The following is a 15,526-nucleotide window of genomic DNA, read 5'->3' on the forward strand; positions in this document are numbered from 1 at the left end:
ACTCTGCATATAAGTTAAATAAGCAGGGTGACAATATACAGCATTGATGTACTCCTTTTCCTATTTGAAACCAGTCTGTTGTTCCTTGTCCAGTTCTAACTGTTGCTTCCTGACCTGCATATAGGTTTCTCAAGGGGCAGGTCAGGTGGTCTGGTATTCCCATCTCTTTCAGAATTTTCCACAGTTTCTTGTGATCCACACAGTCAAAGGCTTTGGCATAGTCAATAAAGCAGAAATAGATACTTTTCTGGAACTCTCTTGCTTTTTCCATGATCCAGCAGATGTTGGCCATTTGATCTCTGGTTCCTCTACCTTTTCTAAAACCAGCTTGAACATCTGGAAGTTCATGGTTCATGTATTGCTGAAGCCTGGCTTGGAGAAATTTGAGCATTACGTTACTAGCATGTGAGATGAGTGCAACTGTGCAGTAGTTTGAGCATTCTTTGGCATTGCGTTTCTTTGGGATTGGAATGAAAACTGACCTTTTCCAGTCCTGTGGCCACTGCTGAGTTTTCCAAACTTGCTGGCATATTGAGTGCAGCACTTTCACAGCATCATCTTTCACGATTTGAAAGAGCTCAACTGGAATTCCATCACCTCCACTAGCTTTGTTCGTAGTGATGCTTGTTAAGGCCCACTTGACTTCACATTCCAGGATGTCTGGCTCTAGGTGAGTGATCACACCATCGTGATTATCTGGGTTATTAAGATCCTTTTTGTACAGTTCTTCTGTGTATTCTTGCCATCTCTTCTTGATATCTTCTGCTTCTGTTAGGTCCATACCATTCCTGTCCTTTATCGAGCCCATCTTTGCATGAAATGTTCCCTTGGTATCTCTAATTTTCTTGAAGAGATCTCTAGTCTTTCCCATTCTGTTGTTTTCCTCTATTTCTGTGCATTGATCACTGAGGAAGGCTTTCTTATCTCTCCTTGCTATTCTTTGGAACTCTGCATTCAGATGCTTATATCTTTCCTTTTCTCCTTTGCTTTTCGCTTCTCTTCTTTTCACAGCTATTTGTAAGGCCTCCTCAGACAGCTATTTTGCTTTTTTGCATTTCTTTCCCATGGGGATGGTCTTGATCCCTGTCTCCTATATGATGTCATGAACCTCCATCCATAGTTCATCAGACACTCTGTCTATCAGATATAGGCCCTTAAATCTATTTCTCACTTCCACTGTATAATCATAAGGGATTTGATTTAGGTCATACCTGAATGGTCTAGTGATTTCCCTACTTTCTTCAATTTAAGTCTGAATTTGGCAATAAGGAGTTCATGATCTGAGCCACAGTCAGCTCCCAGTCTTGTTTTTGCTGACTGTATAGAGCTTCTCCATCCCTGGCTGCAAAGAATATAATCAGTCTGATTTTGGTGTTGACCATCGGGTGATGTCCATGTGTAGAATCTTCTCTTGTGTTGTTGGAAGAGGGTGTTTGCTATGACCAGTGCATTTTCTTGGCAAAACTCTATTAGTCTTTGCCCTGCTTCATTCAGCATTCGAAGGCCAAATCTGCCTGTTACTCCAGGTGTTTCTTGACTTCCTACTTTTGCATTCCAGTCCCCTATATGAAAAGGACATCTTTTCTGGGTGTTAGTTCTAAAAGGTCTTGTAGGTCTTCAACTTCAGCTTCTTCAGCGTTACTGGTTGGGGCATAGGCTTGGATTACTGCAGTATTGAATTGTTTGCCTTAGAAATGAACAGAGATCATTCTGTCATTTTTGAGATTGCATCCAAGTACTGCATTTCAGACTCTCTTGTTGACCATGATGGCTACTCCATTTTCTAAGGGATTCCTCCCCATAATAGTAGATATAATGGTCATCTGAGTTAAATTCACCCATTCTAGTCCATTTTAGTTCACTGATTCCTAGAATGTCGACATTTACTCTTGCCATCTCCTGTTTGACCACTTCCAATTTACCTTGATTCATGGACCGAACATTCCAGGTTCATATTCAATATTGCTCTTTACAGCATCGGTCCTTGCTTCTATCACCAGTCACATCCACAACTGGGTATTGTTTTTGCTTTGGCTCCATCCCTTCATTCTTTCTGGAGTTATTTCTCCACTGATCTCCAGTAGCATATTGGGCACTTGCCAACCTGGGGAGTTCCTCTTTCAGTATCCTATCATTTTGCCTTTTCACACTGTTCATGGGGTTCCCAAGGCAAGAATACTGAAGTGGTTTACCATTCCCTTTTCCAGTGGACCACATTCTGTCAGACCTCTCCACCATGACCTGCCCATCCTGGGTGGCCCCACACGGCATGGCTTAGTTTCATTGAGTTAGACAAGGCTGAGGTCTGTGTGATCAGATTAGCTAGTTTTCTGTGATTATGGTTTCAGTGTGTCTGCCCTCTGATGCCCTCTTGCAACACCTACCATCTTACTTGGGTTTCTCTTTCCTTGGACGTGGGGTATCTCTTCATGGCTGCTCCAGCAAAGCGCAGCCGCTGCTCCTTAACTTGGACAAGGGGTGTCTCCTCATGGCCGCCCCTCCTGACCTTGAACGTGGAGTAGCTCCTCTCGGCCCTCCTGCGCCCATGCAGCCACCACTCCTTGGACATGAGGTTGCTCCTCTCGGCCGCCACCCCTGACCTTGGGCATAGGGTAGCTCCTCTCAGCCGCCACCCCTGACCTCAGACGTGGGGTAGCTCGTCTCGGCCTGTTCTCTAACGAACTATTAGAGAAATGCAAATCAAAACTATAGTGAGGTATCACCTCACACCAGTCCGAATGGCCATCATCAAAAAAAAAAAAAAAAAAACAAACTACAAACAATAAATGCTGGAAAGAGTGTGGAGAAAAGGGAAGCTTCCTACACTGTTCGTGGGAATGTAAATGGTTCACTATGGAGAACAGCATACTCAGAAACAATACTCAAAAACTAAAAATAGAACTGCCATATGACCCAGCCACTCCTGGGCACATACCCAAAGAAAACCATAATTCAAAAAGATAGCACTCATCCCAGTGTTCACTGCGGCACCCTTTACAATATCCAGGACGTGGAAGCAACCTAAGTATCCATCAGCAGAGGAATGGGTAAAGAGAATATGGTACATATATGCAACGGACCATTGCTCAGTCAAAAAAAAGGAACAGAACCATGCCATTTGCAGAGACATGGACGGACCTAGAGACTGCCATATAGAGTGAAATAAGTCAGAAAGAGAAAACCAGATGTCGTAGAATTTGGCTTATATGTGGAATCTAGGAAAATGGTACAGATGAACTTATTTGCAGAGCAGAAATAGAGACACAGATGTACAGAACTGAAGATTGGGATCTAGACACTACTGTGTATAAAATAGATAGCTGATGAGAACACACTGCGCAGCTCAGGGAATTCTGCTCAGTGCTCCGTGGTGACCTAACTGGGAAGGAAATGGAGAAAAGGGGGGATACATGTATACATATAACTGATCCACTTAGCTGTTCAGCAGAAACTAAGACAACATTGTAAAGCAGCCATACGCCTGTAAAAAGTAATTGTAAAATGTTTTCTTTATTTTTTGTGTTTGTTTTCTATGTATTATTTGTGTGAGAAGTATTGTAAGCCTAGTACAGTACACTTGGCTAACTAGTTATCTAGGCTAACTAGTTATCTAGGCTAACTTTGTTGGACTTACAAACAAACCAGACTTACGAGTGCACTCTTGGAACGGAACTCATTTGTGTGTCAAGAAACTGTACAAGGTTTCTCAGTTTGAAACATTCCTAACATGTTCTCTGAGCAAAAGCCAGCTTCTCTTGGTCTGGAGCTGATGGAAATGAAATGAGACTTGTCCACTAGAAAGACGGCATTCCTCCCCAGAGTCTGTAACCCCGGCTGGGATGTGAAGCTTGACGTCACTCCCAGGCTGTGTTCACCCAGCGGAGCTCAGCCACGGGCCAGCTCCAGAGCCCCCACAAGATGCTTTCAGGGAACTTAGTGACAGAAAAGCCAGAAAGCAAGTTTTTAAACTAAGTTATAAATCAGAAGAGAACGCAGAAACCCTTAGCTGCCGCTCTGGCTTGGGTGCTGGGCAGAGCAGTCAGGAGCTGGGCGTATTGGGGAGTGTTGATTTTTCCCTGAATCATGATGTGAGCCAGAAAGGGAGGTGGCTGGAAGGACGGGTTCCAGGAGGAGCTGGCGGAGAGTTGGAGCTCATTTATCCTCTCATCTCCCATCTCCTGAGGAAGAGGATGCATCACTGGATAAGTCACATAATAGAGAAGCCCGAGCGCTCAGGGTAACAGAAGGCATTCCAGAGCGAGGATGGGCAGGCTTGGGTTCCCAGCCAGCCATGCCACTGCCAGGCCCAGGGTTTGGTTCTAAAGCCTTCTCTTCTCTGTCTACATGTTCTCCTCCGGTGATCTCTCCCAGCCTCCCTCCTTGAGGTACATTCTACCCACCAGTGACACCCAAATACAATCCCAGGCCTGCTCTGTCCCTGAAAACTCAGCCTCCTATGTCCATTGGCATCAACATCACCACTTGGATGGCTGCTGTATAATCTGATTCAGACAAAACATAATGAACATAATGAACCCAGGCTTCCTTCCCAACCTGCTTCCTCATCTCAGGTAGGCTAAGCTCCACCTGCATCCAGTTAGTCAAGCTAGAAACCAGAAGTCAAGCCTGACTCCTCTTGTTTTCATACTCCGGGTCCCATGCATCCAAAGGGGACCAGGAGCCCTGCTTCTGAAACAGACCCAGGCCCCATTTTGCTCCTGTCCATCTCATTGACACCAGGGAGCCCAGCCTGCATTAGATTTCTTCTGAAAACCATGAAAAATGGCTGCTGGCTGGTCTCCTGCTTATCCTGCCCCTCTGCAATCCCTTCTCCACACAGCAGCCAAAGCAGCCTTTAAAAACGCACAGACCCCTCCCCTGCTCCAGCCTTCCAGAGACTTCGAGGGGGTGCAGCCCCTCCATCTCCCATCACACCTCCGGTTGCCTGCACTTTCTTCTGCTTGTTCCCACCTCACTGCTCTTCATCCAGATGCATCATCTTCCTGCTCTCAGGCCTCCATGTAAATGTCACCTCACCCGCCTCCCAGTCTTCGCAGCTTCCAGGCCCCTCATTATCTCACCTTTTTCTTACCTAAATGCCCAAAGCAGAAAAGGAGTTAGGGGTTTCAGGAGGAAAGACCGGGGCAGGAAAGGTGGGCAGTGTGGCTTGACCGCCACCAGCTTCCCCATGACTTGTGCTCCCGTTTCTTGCTGACGACTTGTTACCCAGGGCCCTCGCCAGCCCTCAGCAGGGTCGGGACACACAGGCTTCTGCCCAGCTCCTGTTACTCCTGCCACTGCTTCGGTTTCATGGTCATCAACACCCACCGCCCCCGCCCCAGACAGCCCCGCTCTCAGCCCCAAGCACTCAAGGCTGTGCTTCAGGGGAAAGTCAAGGGGGAGTAGTCCTTGAAGGTAAGATGGTAGTGGAACCCAGAGAAGCCCAAGGTGACACCCTTCCCTAAAAGATGACGGGGAGCAGAAACAGTGGTGGTGTCCTGCACGTGAGTCCCTCTGGGTTTGGGGCACCTTGCTGAAGGCAGCTGAGCAGCGATCCGGGATGGTGACCAGCAGCAGAGGTGTGAGGGATGCAGGCTGACCCAAAAGCACATCACTTCCTGAGGTCAACTGCAGGTAGGGATCAGGGCACCGCTGACAGTGGCCCAGGTTGAGGGAGGGATCAGGGGGAAAGACCAGCATCCCGATGTCAGGAAAGCATGAGCTCATTCCCCGGCAGTTCTGACATCATCTCCCTGCAGCTCTTTAAGCCCGGTTCTTTTGTGATTCACGCGTGACTCTCAGCCCCTGGTGACTGGCTCAGTGCTTCGCATGTAAGTGATGCCCAAGCATGCTGTGACTTTTGCCCTTCGAGACTCTGTTCCCTTTCACAGAGACTTGCTGTTCAAGCCTGCATATAAATGCGAGCTGTCACATGGTACTCTTGGTGTGATTGCTTCGGATGGCTTTGTTCTTGGCTCTACATCCAGTACTCTCCTCCTTAATCTTTTCTGTTTCTCACTGATGCTAAGCACCTCCTTCTCTGTGAATTGTCTCCTGAAACTGGGTGGGCTATAATTACATACTGTGTCTGTGGCCTATGAACACTCCCCACCAACACTCTAGTCCAGCCCTTGTAGCCCACATGTGCACTTTTTTATTTAAGAACAGAGCCATCTTATTAGTCACTGCAGGTAAAGGAACGAGAGTGGTCCAATCGGTAGGAATAGCAATAATGATGATGATGATGAAGTCAGCCCATGCTGATCATTTCCTCTGTGCTGAAGGACACAAGGTTGAAGCTTTTACAGGAATTATCCCATGCCTCCCTCTCATATCATATCCTAGAGAAACTGAAGCCTAGAAAGAGTACAGCACATCCCCAAGGTTGCAGAGCTGCTGGGAGGGGGAACCCAGATTCAGACACAGGATTCGGATTCATGGCCCACCCTGGTGGTAGATGCCAGGATAAGGGCTTGGCTGTAGCTGGGATGGAGGAGAGATGTTGGGGTCCCTTGGGGTTCTGTTTTACCTCAGGAACTGCAAATTGAACTGGGAGTAGATCTTCTACTGATGGAGAAGGTCCCAGACCAGTTTTTAAAAGGATGGACTCATTCATCTGAATGACACAGAGAAGCTTGAAAGATGGAAGCTAGAGCCAGCTCTGAACTGTCTAGTCTAGGCCTGCAACACAGGCTAGGGGAGGAGCCAGGAGGAAGGCTTGATTCCACCTAAGGCTCGCTGCCCAGGAGATGCGCTCCAGGCCAGACTCCACTCAGGGCAGATGGAAGTGTGCATCAGCTGTAAGCAGAAAGGAACCAGAACTACCCGTGGATCGGGGTGCCCACCTCCATTTAAATACTCATAACACAGTCTGGGGTAGATTCTGTGATGGACCCATTTTGCAAGTGGGTAAACTGGGTCTCAAGGTGGTTGAATAACTCATCCAAGGTGATCAGCTAGAAGGGGCAGAGTCAGGATATGAACCCAGGTCTGTCTGATGACAAAAACCAACAGTGTTCCAGGAAGCGCGAGCTCCAGGGCCCTGGAGCTAAAATGAGTGCAACATGGATTCAGTCTTTGCCCAGGCACCTGCGTGTCCCAGACTCCGCCTGAAACCTGGTCTGCTCACACTCCCTGCTGAGCACTCCTTGCCCTTCCCAAGGTGGTGGCAGGTGTCCAGCAGCACTTTGCAGACGTAAGCCTTAGATCAGTGCTGTGGAAGCATGTCGGCATTATTCCCAAACAGTACAGTCAGACGGATCAGATTCCAGGTAAAGTGATTGCAGCCTGCACACCTGGGCATCACAAAGACTGCTTCTCCTGCTCCCTTCCAGAAAGCCTTAGCCTCTCAGATTAATTTCAACATTCTCAGACCACATTTCAGGTTCAAAGGTGCACAGATGAGGTGACCAGTAGACAGCACCTGCCCTGACACCGTCCAGCCCTGGGACCCCTCCAGCCCTCCTGGAAAGGAGCCACAGTCCTCAGAACGTTTGTCACGTTCTCTCCAGTGTGGCTAGTGGACACCTGGCATGAGCTCACTTCTCCCGCAAAGCTGCAAATCTGCTTGTCTGTTTTTCATTGCTGCCTTCGGATGGGGCGGAAGGAGGGCCTGGGCGGCAGCCACCCTCAGGGAGCAGGGTCTACCCGCCCCCCCACAGAGGCCGAGATCCTCCATCTCCCTGTGCAAAATGCATCTGTGTAGCATAGCCAGCCTCCCCTTTAATAAGCTGATCGTTGAGCTAAATCCCGGGTGTGCACCTCCTCGCCCTGGACGCTTTTGATTGACAAAACTAATCTCTCCTCCACCCCCGCTTCTGCCGCCGCCCGCATCCTCTTGCAAATCATGTACTCGGCGGGTGACAATTAGATAGAAGACTTGGGATTCGGACGCGGAGGGTTATGAGGTTATGAATCAATGGTGGGGGCCCCGGGTGAGATAACAAACCGGGGGGAGCCCGGCTCAGACACCTCACCACAACCCTCCGAGCTTCCCGGTTGATTTATGAGTTGGTAATAACCTCGCCCGGTCTCCTGCCCCCTATTATTTTTCATAATGCATGGGAAGCACTCGGGGAAGCGCGGTCTGAGGCGGGGGGAGGGGGCAGGCAGGAGAAAGCCCACCAGGGGGTTCCCCGTGGCTGGCTGTCTTTCCCACTGTGGGTCGCTGTGGGGCGCAGTTGCCACGTGCCCATGGAGGGGAGCAGGCCTATGTGCCTGGCCTGGAAAGAAGACCCCAGGGAGGTGGGCCCGGCCCGCCCTCGTTTAGGGCTGAAGAAGGCAGTGATGCTTGGGTATCGCCGGTTCAAAATCATCGGTCTGTGTGTCTGGATTTCATTGCTCCAAACTGTTCAAGTCAGACTGACACAAAAGCCTCCTGTTAAGAAGGGAGAATCAGCGCCGATTCGAAGCCGATCGCAGGCAGTGTGAACTCCGCAGCCAGAGAGCCAGGGGAGTCAGCGCAGGGCCAGGAGAGAGGAGGGAGGAGGCGGTCTTTCAACCTGAGAAGAGCACTGAAGACCACCTTTCCTTCTACTGGTTGCCCTCTTTAAGCGACAGCCAGGGTTGAATGAGGAGATGGGGGCAGTTCAGATTACTGCCTAATGTTTTGGGTTTTTAAATTGAAGCATCGTTGATTTACAATGTTGTGTTAATTTCAGGTATACAGCAAAGTGATTCGGTTATACATATATGTATATGAATAGGTATCTATGTTCTTCTTTGGTCCTTTTCCGACTCATTGGAAAAGACCTTGATGCTGGGAAAGATTGAGGGCAGAAGGAGAAGGGGGTAACAGAGGATGAAATGGTTGGATGGCATCACAGACTCAATGGATGTGAGTTTGAGCAAACCTGGGAGATAGTGAAGGACAGGGAAGTCCAGTGTGCTGCAGTCCATGGGGGTCACAAAGAGGGGGACAGGGTTTAACGACTGAACAACAATTATAGTTTATTCCAAGATGCTGAATATAGTTCCCTGTGCTAGGCAGCCAGTCCTGGTTGTTTATCTATTTACCTAATGTTTTTTAAAGTGTTTGTTGAGACTTCCTTTTACAGGAAGAAAGGTGATTTTTGAAAGCAAATGTCAATGGATGAAGAACCTTAAACTTTCTTCTAAAGCAGTAGTTGCAAAATGCCTAATACCACAACTGGTGCTGGCCTGTGATGAAGTTTTCATGTGTCACAAAAAACTGATAAAAAAATTTTTTTAATGTAATGAATATGTGCAATATGAATGGCTACGTATTACATGATGCCCATTTGAATGTAGCTATTGATCAATAAGCATTAATTAAACCAGCTTCATGACAGGTTTTTGCTTGGTGCCGGAGATGAAAAAATATAAGAGTCCTGGTCACTCAGAATGACTGTTATGGGTTGAATTGTGTCACCCCCAAAATTTCTATGTCGTGGTTCTAACCTCCGAGCCCTTAGGATGTGACCTGATTTGGACACAAGGTTGTTGATGTGTAATTAGTTAAGGTGAACTAGCTTAGGTGGGCCCTCATCCACTATGTCCTTAGAAGGAGGAGAAAGTGGACACAGGGAAACGCACACAGGAAGGGGCCATGTGAAGATGAAGGCAGAGGTGGGGGTGATGCTTCCACAAGACAGACACACCAAAGACTGCCAGCAAACCTCCAGGAGGGAGAGACTGAAACAGCTTCTCCCCACAGCCCTCAGCTGAACCAGCTCTGTCCGCATCTGCGTCCGGGACTTCCCGTCTCCAGAACTGAGAGGCGATACCCTTCTGTGGTTGAAGCTACTCTGTTTGTGGTGCTTTGTTAGGTGGTCCCAGGAAGCAGATACGGGGGTGGGGGGGAAGCAGACACTGACCAAGTCATCACATCGTGGATGTCTAGTTCCAAACTGAGACGAGTGCTCCTAGAGAAGGTCCTCCCTGACCCAGAACGTGTCCTCTGAGGAGCAAGGCTACAAAAGCTGCCGGAGCGGGTCCCCCGCCCCCAGCTCCACGAGGCCCCACCGCCTCGTAAAGCTTGCCTTCTGCAACTCCCTCCCCTTCTGTCCACCAAGAAAACCCTTCCTACAAAGTATCCGAAGACCTTTGAGATTCTCTGAGGCCTGAAATGAAAACACAGGCAGAAAACAAGCGGTTCAAGTGGTTGCTGCCTCTCTGAGCCATGCCAATGACTTGGCTCCAATGTGAATATGAAACACAGACTGCCTCCATAGCTCACGCGTGTTATGCTTATTACATCCCAGGCACTGTGCCGGCCTTGCGCATACAGCGTCTCCTTTAACCCCAGAGCCTAAACATCAGGTCCTTATTATTATCGTCCTCATTTTCATACGAGAAAAAAAATGAGGGCACAGAGCAGGTAGGTGACCCAATAAGAAATTTCAGCAAAACCACAGGTCAGGATTTTGGTGAGGGTTTCTCTTGTTTTATCCTGGAAGCAGGCAGAATTTCCCCCAGTTAACCTATGAGTATGGAGATTGGAGTGGGTGGTGGTTAAGGCACCTGCCCAGGGTCATACAGTTTGGAAATGATGTACCATGAGTGGAACTCAAGTCTGCCCGACTTTATAAGCAATGTGCTTTATTGCTTCATATGCTTGGGAAGCAAGTGTATATCTGTTAAATGTGACACCACTTTCCTTGGAAAAATCAAACCCATTGATCAAACAGTACCCCTCAAAAATGCCACTAGGCTTCACCACACTAGCCCTTCTACCTGCGTTTCCTGCTCTCCTACTGGCAGCTATTCACTTCATCCACCCAGCAAAGCCCAGTTGAATGTTTCCTCTTAAGCTTTCCCTGATAGCTAACTGTTATATTTTATTGTTTTTTAACCAAATCATAAAAGAACAGCCTAAAACTGTAAAAGCTTCTCTACTTATAGAGTGTCCTTCAATTCATCTGCAAAATGGAGATAATAATCTGTTTACATCATGAAATTATTATGGCGCTGGTGGTAAAAGAACCCGCCTGCCAATGCAGGAGACATAAGAGAGACAGGTTTGATCTCTGGGTCAAGAAGATCCCCTGGAGGAGGGCATGGCAACCCACTCCAGTATTCTTGCCTGGAGAATCCCCTGGACAGAGGAGCTTGGTGGGCTTACAGTCCAAAGAGTTGCAAAGAGTCGGACATGACTAAAGCGACTTAGCGTGCATGCGGTATTATAGTAGAATCATTCTAAAACTTCAAATAGAGAAATTACTCAATAAATTATTAGCTTAATAGCTAAAGCAGTAATTATTATTATGGCTAAACTAGTGTCTCAGCTTCAGGAAGGCAGTTGAGTACAGAAGATAACTTTTCCAGTTGTTCTGTGTACTACTGGGAAAGTTATTCAGAGATAAGAGGAGCAGAACAGTGTAGTGGAAATAATATTAGACATGAGATATTCTGGGTTATAAACTGGGCTGTATTAAGTACTAACATGTGACCTGGGGCCTCTCTGGGTCTAATCTCTAAAATGGATGTGAGTTACTATATTTTACATATTGTCAAGATGACATATGACAACAGGGTTAAGTGTCTAGTGCTGGCCTAGTACAGTGGGCACTGGGGATTGTCATCCTTCTGGGTGGACACTGGCCTGCACATAGCACCTGCTTGCGTGATGAGATGGCATAAAGCTGCATTCTGCACTCAGAGAAGCAACTGAGACCTTGGCAGTTTCGTGAAAATCCAATGGAGGATGGAGTCATACCCTTGCCTAAGGACTACCATCTTATCCTCAGTTGGGCTCCAGAAAAAAATAGTTTACTCAAATGGAAGTGTCTTTCCCCAGTGGGCAGGACTGATGAGTAAGTTGTTAATTGCTTCAGTTACCAGAACCATGATATACAAGCTACCAAGTTGCAGGGAACTTGAAATTTGCAGGTAACTGGAACCAGTCTTTTGTCAAGCTTGCATAGTCTAATTTGGGTTCAGATTGATACAAAACTTTGGGGGAAATGAAAGAAGTGTGTCATCGTAGGATCTGCTTGGGTTCTGACTTTTTTCAAAAGAAGTTCAAGGTATCCCTTGTTCTTTCAGGGAGCTTAAAACACCTGAAGCTGAGCCCAGAACAGAATGCTTTTATAATAAGGGTCTCCCCCACACCAGAAAGAGAGCTCTCTAAAATCTTGGAAGGTCTTACTAGCTTACTCAAATCCAGTTTATATTGATCTAGACTTAATATGATTTGGGAGGAGGTCACTGAGTCTCACTCTACCCAAGTAAGTAAGTAAACAAATGGCAGGGAGGAGGGGGTCACCCTTAGTCCAGCCCCATTAGAGTCTACAGAAGGCCACTCTGAGACTCAGGCCCAGCCAGATGGCCAGGGAGCCACTGATCAGAGGCCCATGACAAGCCTCCTGCTCTCTACTCCTCAGGAAGTAGACAGATTTGCAAGTCCTATCTTCATTCCTCTGCCCTTTCCTTGTGTGCATGCTTGGTCCCATTCTTTGTGCTCCATGGACTATTACCCACCAGGCTCCTCTGTCCATGGGATCTTCCAGGCAAGAATACTGGAGTGGGTTGCCATTTCCTCCTGCAGCGGATCTTCCTGACCCAGGGATTGAACCTGCGTCTCCTGCATCTATCGCTTTTCCTGCATTGGCAGGTGGATTCTTTACCAGTGAGCCACCTGGGAAGTCTTGAAGAGCAGCAAAAGTGCCGGGCCTGGGGCAGTGGGAGGCTGTGCACCAGACCTGCTCCACTTGGGACTGCAGCTTGACAAAGATAAGAAACAGAATCTAGTAGCAGTAACAAAAGGCAACCATCAATTTTGGATAGAATAGAAAAATAATCTGCTTGATTTCTTACTAGAATAAGAAGGGAAGAATGATTGGGAGAAGGGGAAAAGAAGGAAGAAAGGGAAGAGAAAAAAAGAAGACTAAAAATGCTTTCCCCTGATAATGATTTGGACTATTTTCACTTGATTCTACAGTGTAGTAATTGTAGCCATCATAAAGGACATAATATTATGACAGGTTTCCCTTCCTTGTTCCCGAGGCTGAATCTGCCACAAGGCTGAGGCTGGCCCTTCCTGGATTAGCCTGGCGAAGCAATAACCCATGCCCATGAGAATGAAGTTGTCCACAGTCCTGGGCATCACTGTGTGTGCTCAGGTCCCCCAAGCAGGGCCCACGTGTGTTGAGGATGGCAGTGGGGTGTGTGCTGCTGCAGACAGAAGGTGGTACCCTCAACAGCCAGGGGCAGCAGCTCGGCCCCATGGGGGCCTGAGGATGGTCACCCGGCTCCCCGAATGAAATGGTGATGGTCATGATGGTGCACCAGCGACTAGAAACCCAGGTCTGTGGTCCCCGCAGTGCCAGAGGAGAAGGCCAGGGGCTTTTGTGGCTTTCCTTTCTTTACCAAAATTGTGGTTACATGTGATTCTTGAGCTCTGTGAATGCAAACCGGAGCCTGGTGGACAATTAGGCCGGACATGAGTGCAGAAAGCCGAAGCAGGACAGAAACCCAGACAATAGTGCCGAAGGCCCGGGTAGGGTGGGGGGTGGGGAGCGGATATGATAGCAAGGAAGGAGTTTCAATGTGAATGAATACTAATTAGTGACATGGATATTAATGATGACAGTAATTAACAGGGGAAAGGAAGGGCTGTCATTGTCCCAGGGTGAGTAATCAATCTTGGCAGGTGATAAATAATGGTTCAGCAAGCTCAGCAGAAAGATAATCCTCCTGCCCCGGGGAGAGCTGTTGCTGATGCTGGAAACCTCTCCGTTTCTAGGCAACCCACAAAAAAAAAGGACTATTTTTCTTTTGAGGGAAAAACAGGTTAGAGTCTCCCCCCACCCCACCCCCAACTTGGGATTACAGTTCTTATTTGATTTCTGCTTTGTTCTTCATTTCCGAGGACAAATGTTGAACTTGTATAATTTGGAGGAAGTGGACACACACACACACATACTCACCCTTTCTCTCAAAGGACATGAATGAATAGGAGTGTTTTCAATCCAAAGTTTAGCTCATAGATGCCATCCAGGAGGGGCAATGCTTAGAAGTCCTGCTTTTGAGGCTGAAATGTGGGGGACTTGCAGGGCTGTGTCAGTGGAGGCTGGTCCTGGGCGGATAGGGTGGTACACAAAGAACCAGACAGTCTGTCTGCAAGACTCCTTCTCCTTCCAGAGAGCAACAAAATGTCTAGTACTCAGGCCTGTACTGATCTCACTTCTCACCCTCAGTCAAATTTCTGAGCAACTTTCCTTTTGGGAAAAGGGAGCTATTTGTTCAACCCCCTCTGCTGGTTCTCCGGTGTTTCAGCTGGGAGTCAGTGCAAGGAGAGCTGATGGCAGGCCCTCTCCCCTACTGCACAACTCAGACCCATGACAAGACTCAGGTCTCTGGAAACACTGCCCCTTTCAGATTGTTTTCCATCTAACATTTCATCCTGAGGTGATAAAGTAGAGACCTTTGAACATCTGCACTGGTTTAAAGAGAGGTATGGGAATGACAGTGGTAGATTGTCCAGAAGTTCAGAACCTCCCAGAAAATTGGACTCCTTTACCTCCACATGAGGGCTTTCCTTGTGTCTCAGAAGGTTGAGAATCTGCCTGCAATATGGGAGACCCAGGTTTGATCCCTGGGTCAGGAACATCCCCTGGAGAAGGAAATAGCAACCCACCCCAGTATTCTTGCCTGGAGAATCCCATGGACAGTGGAGCCTGGTGGGCTGCCATCCATGGGGTCACAAAGAGTGGGACACGACTGAGAGACTTCACTTTTGCTTTCACCCCCACGCGAATTGCACTTTCCTGAGAACACTGGTCCTAGGTGCTAAAGGGAGGCAAGCAAAAGCAAATATGTTCAGAGAATATTGACCTCAGTGATGAGAAACCCCAAATTATATCATGGGAAGAAACAGCTGAGGAATCCAGGCATGTTTCACCTGGAGCAGGGGAAACTCTAGGATAGCATTGCTAATACACTAAGTGTACTGTCCGTATAAGTGAAGGACTGTCTCACAGAGTGAGAGGTCTGAGTTCTTCTCTCTATCATCAGAGGGCAAAACTAAGGCCGAAGAGAGGAATTCAGAGAAGGGCCAACTTCAGAGAAATTGAAGATGACTTACCTGGGACAGGCTTGCCAGGAAGGAATTTGTGAGTTTCCAGGCACTTGGGTTTTTTGTTGTTTGTTTGTTTGTTTTTAATGGAAATTAGAACACCTCTTATCCAGGGTATTGTGGATGATGCTTGGCTAGGATTGGAGTAGATAAGTTTTAAAAGTCCCTTCTGATTCTTAAGATTTACATTAGTTAAGGTCATACTAAATACTAAAACAGAGAACTCTCAAATGCCTGGGTTTCAACATCACAAGTATATTTTTCAGTCAGTTCAGAGCCCCAGATGGGCATCAGTCTTCACGTCTGTTCAGGATCCCAGGCTCCTTCCACATTGTGGCTCTGCCCTCTCTCCCTTCATCCAGCAGAGGGGGGTGAAAGGGTGTGGGATGTGGAGGGACAGACAGGAGTTTTTATGGTGCGAGTCTGGAAATGGCATATGGCATTTCCACCCACATTCTTTTGTCAGAACTCAGTCCACACCCAACTGCA

General features: G+C 47.7%; 1 protein-coding gene across 20 annotated transcripts in view; it reads left to right on the plus strand.

Annotated features, from left to right (window-relative positions):
* The window catches only part of RGS6 (regulator of G protein signaling 6), a 615,305-nt gene that overhangs the window by 491,012 nt on the left and 108,767 nt on the right, over positions 1–15,526 (plus strand). The window lies entirely within an intron of this gene.

The sequence above is a fragment of the Ovis canadensis genome, chromosome 7, assembly GCF_042477335.2.
Source record: "Ovis canadensis isolate MfBH-ARS-UI-01 breed Bighorn chromosome 7, ARS-UI_OviCan_v2, whole genome shotgun sequence".
Classification (NCBI taxonomy): Eukaryota; Metazoa; Chordata; class Mammalia; order Artiodactyla; family Bovidae; genus Ovis; species Ovis canadensis.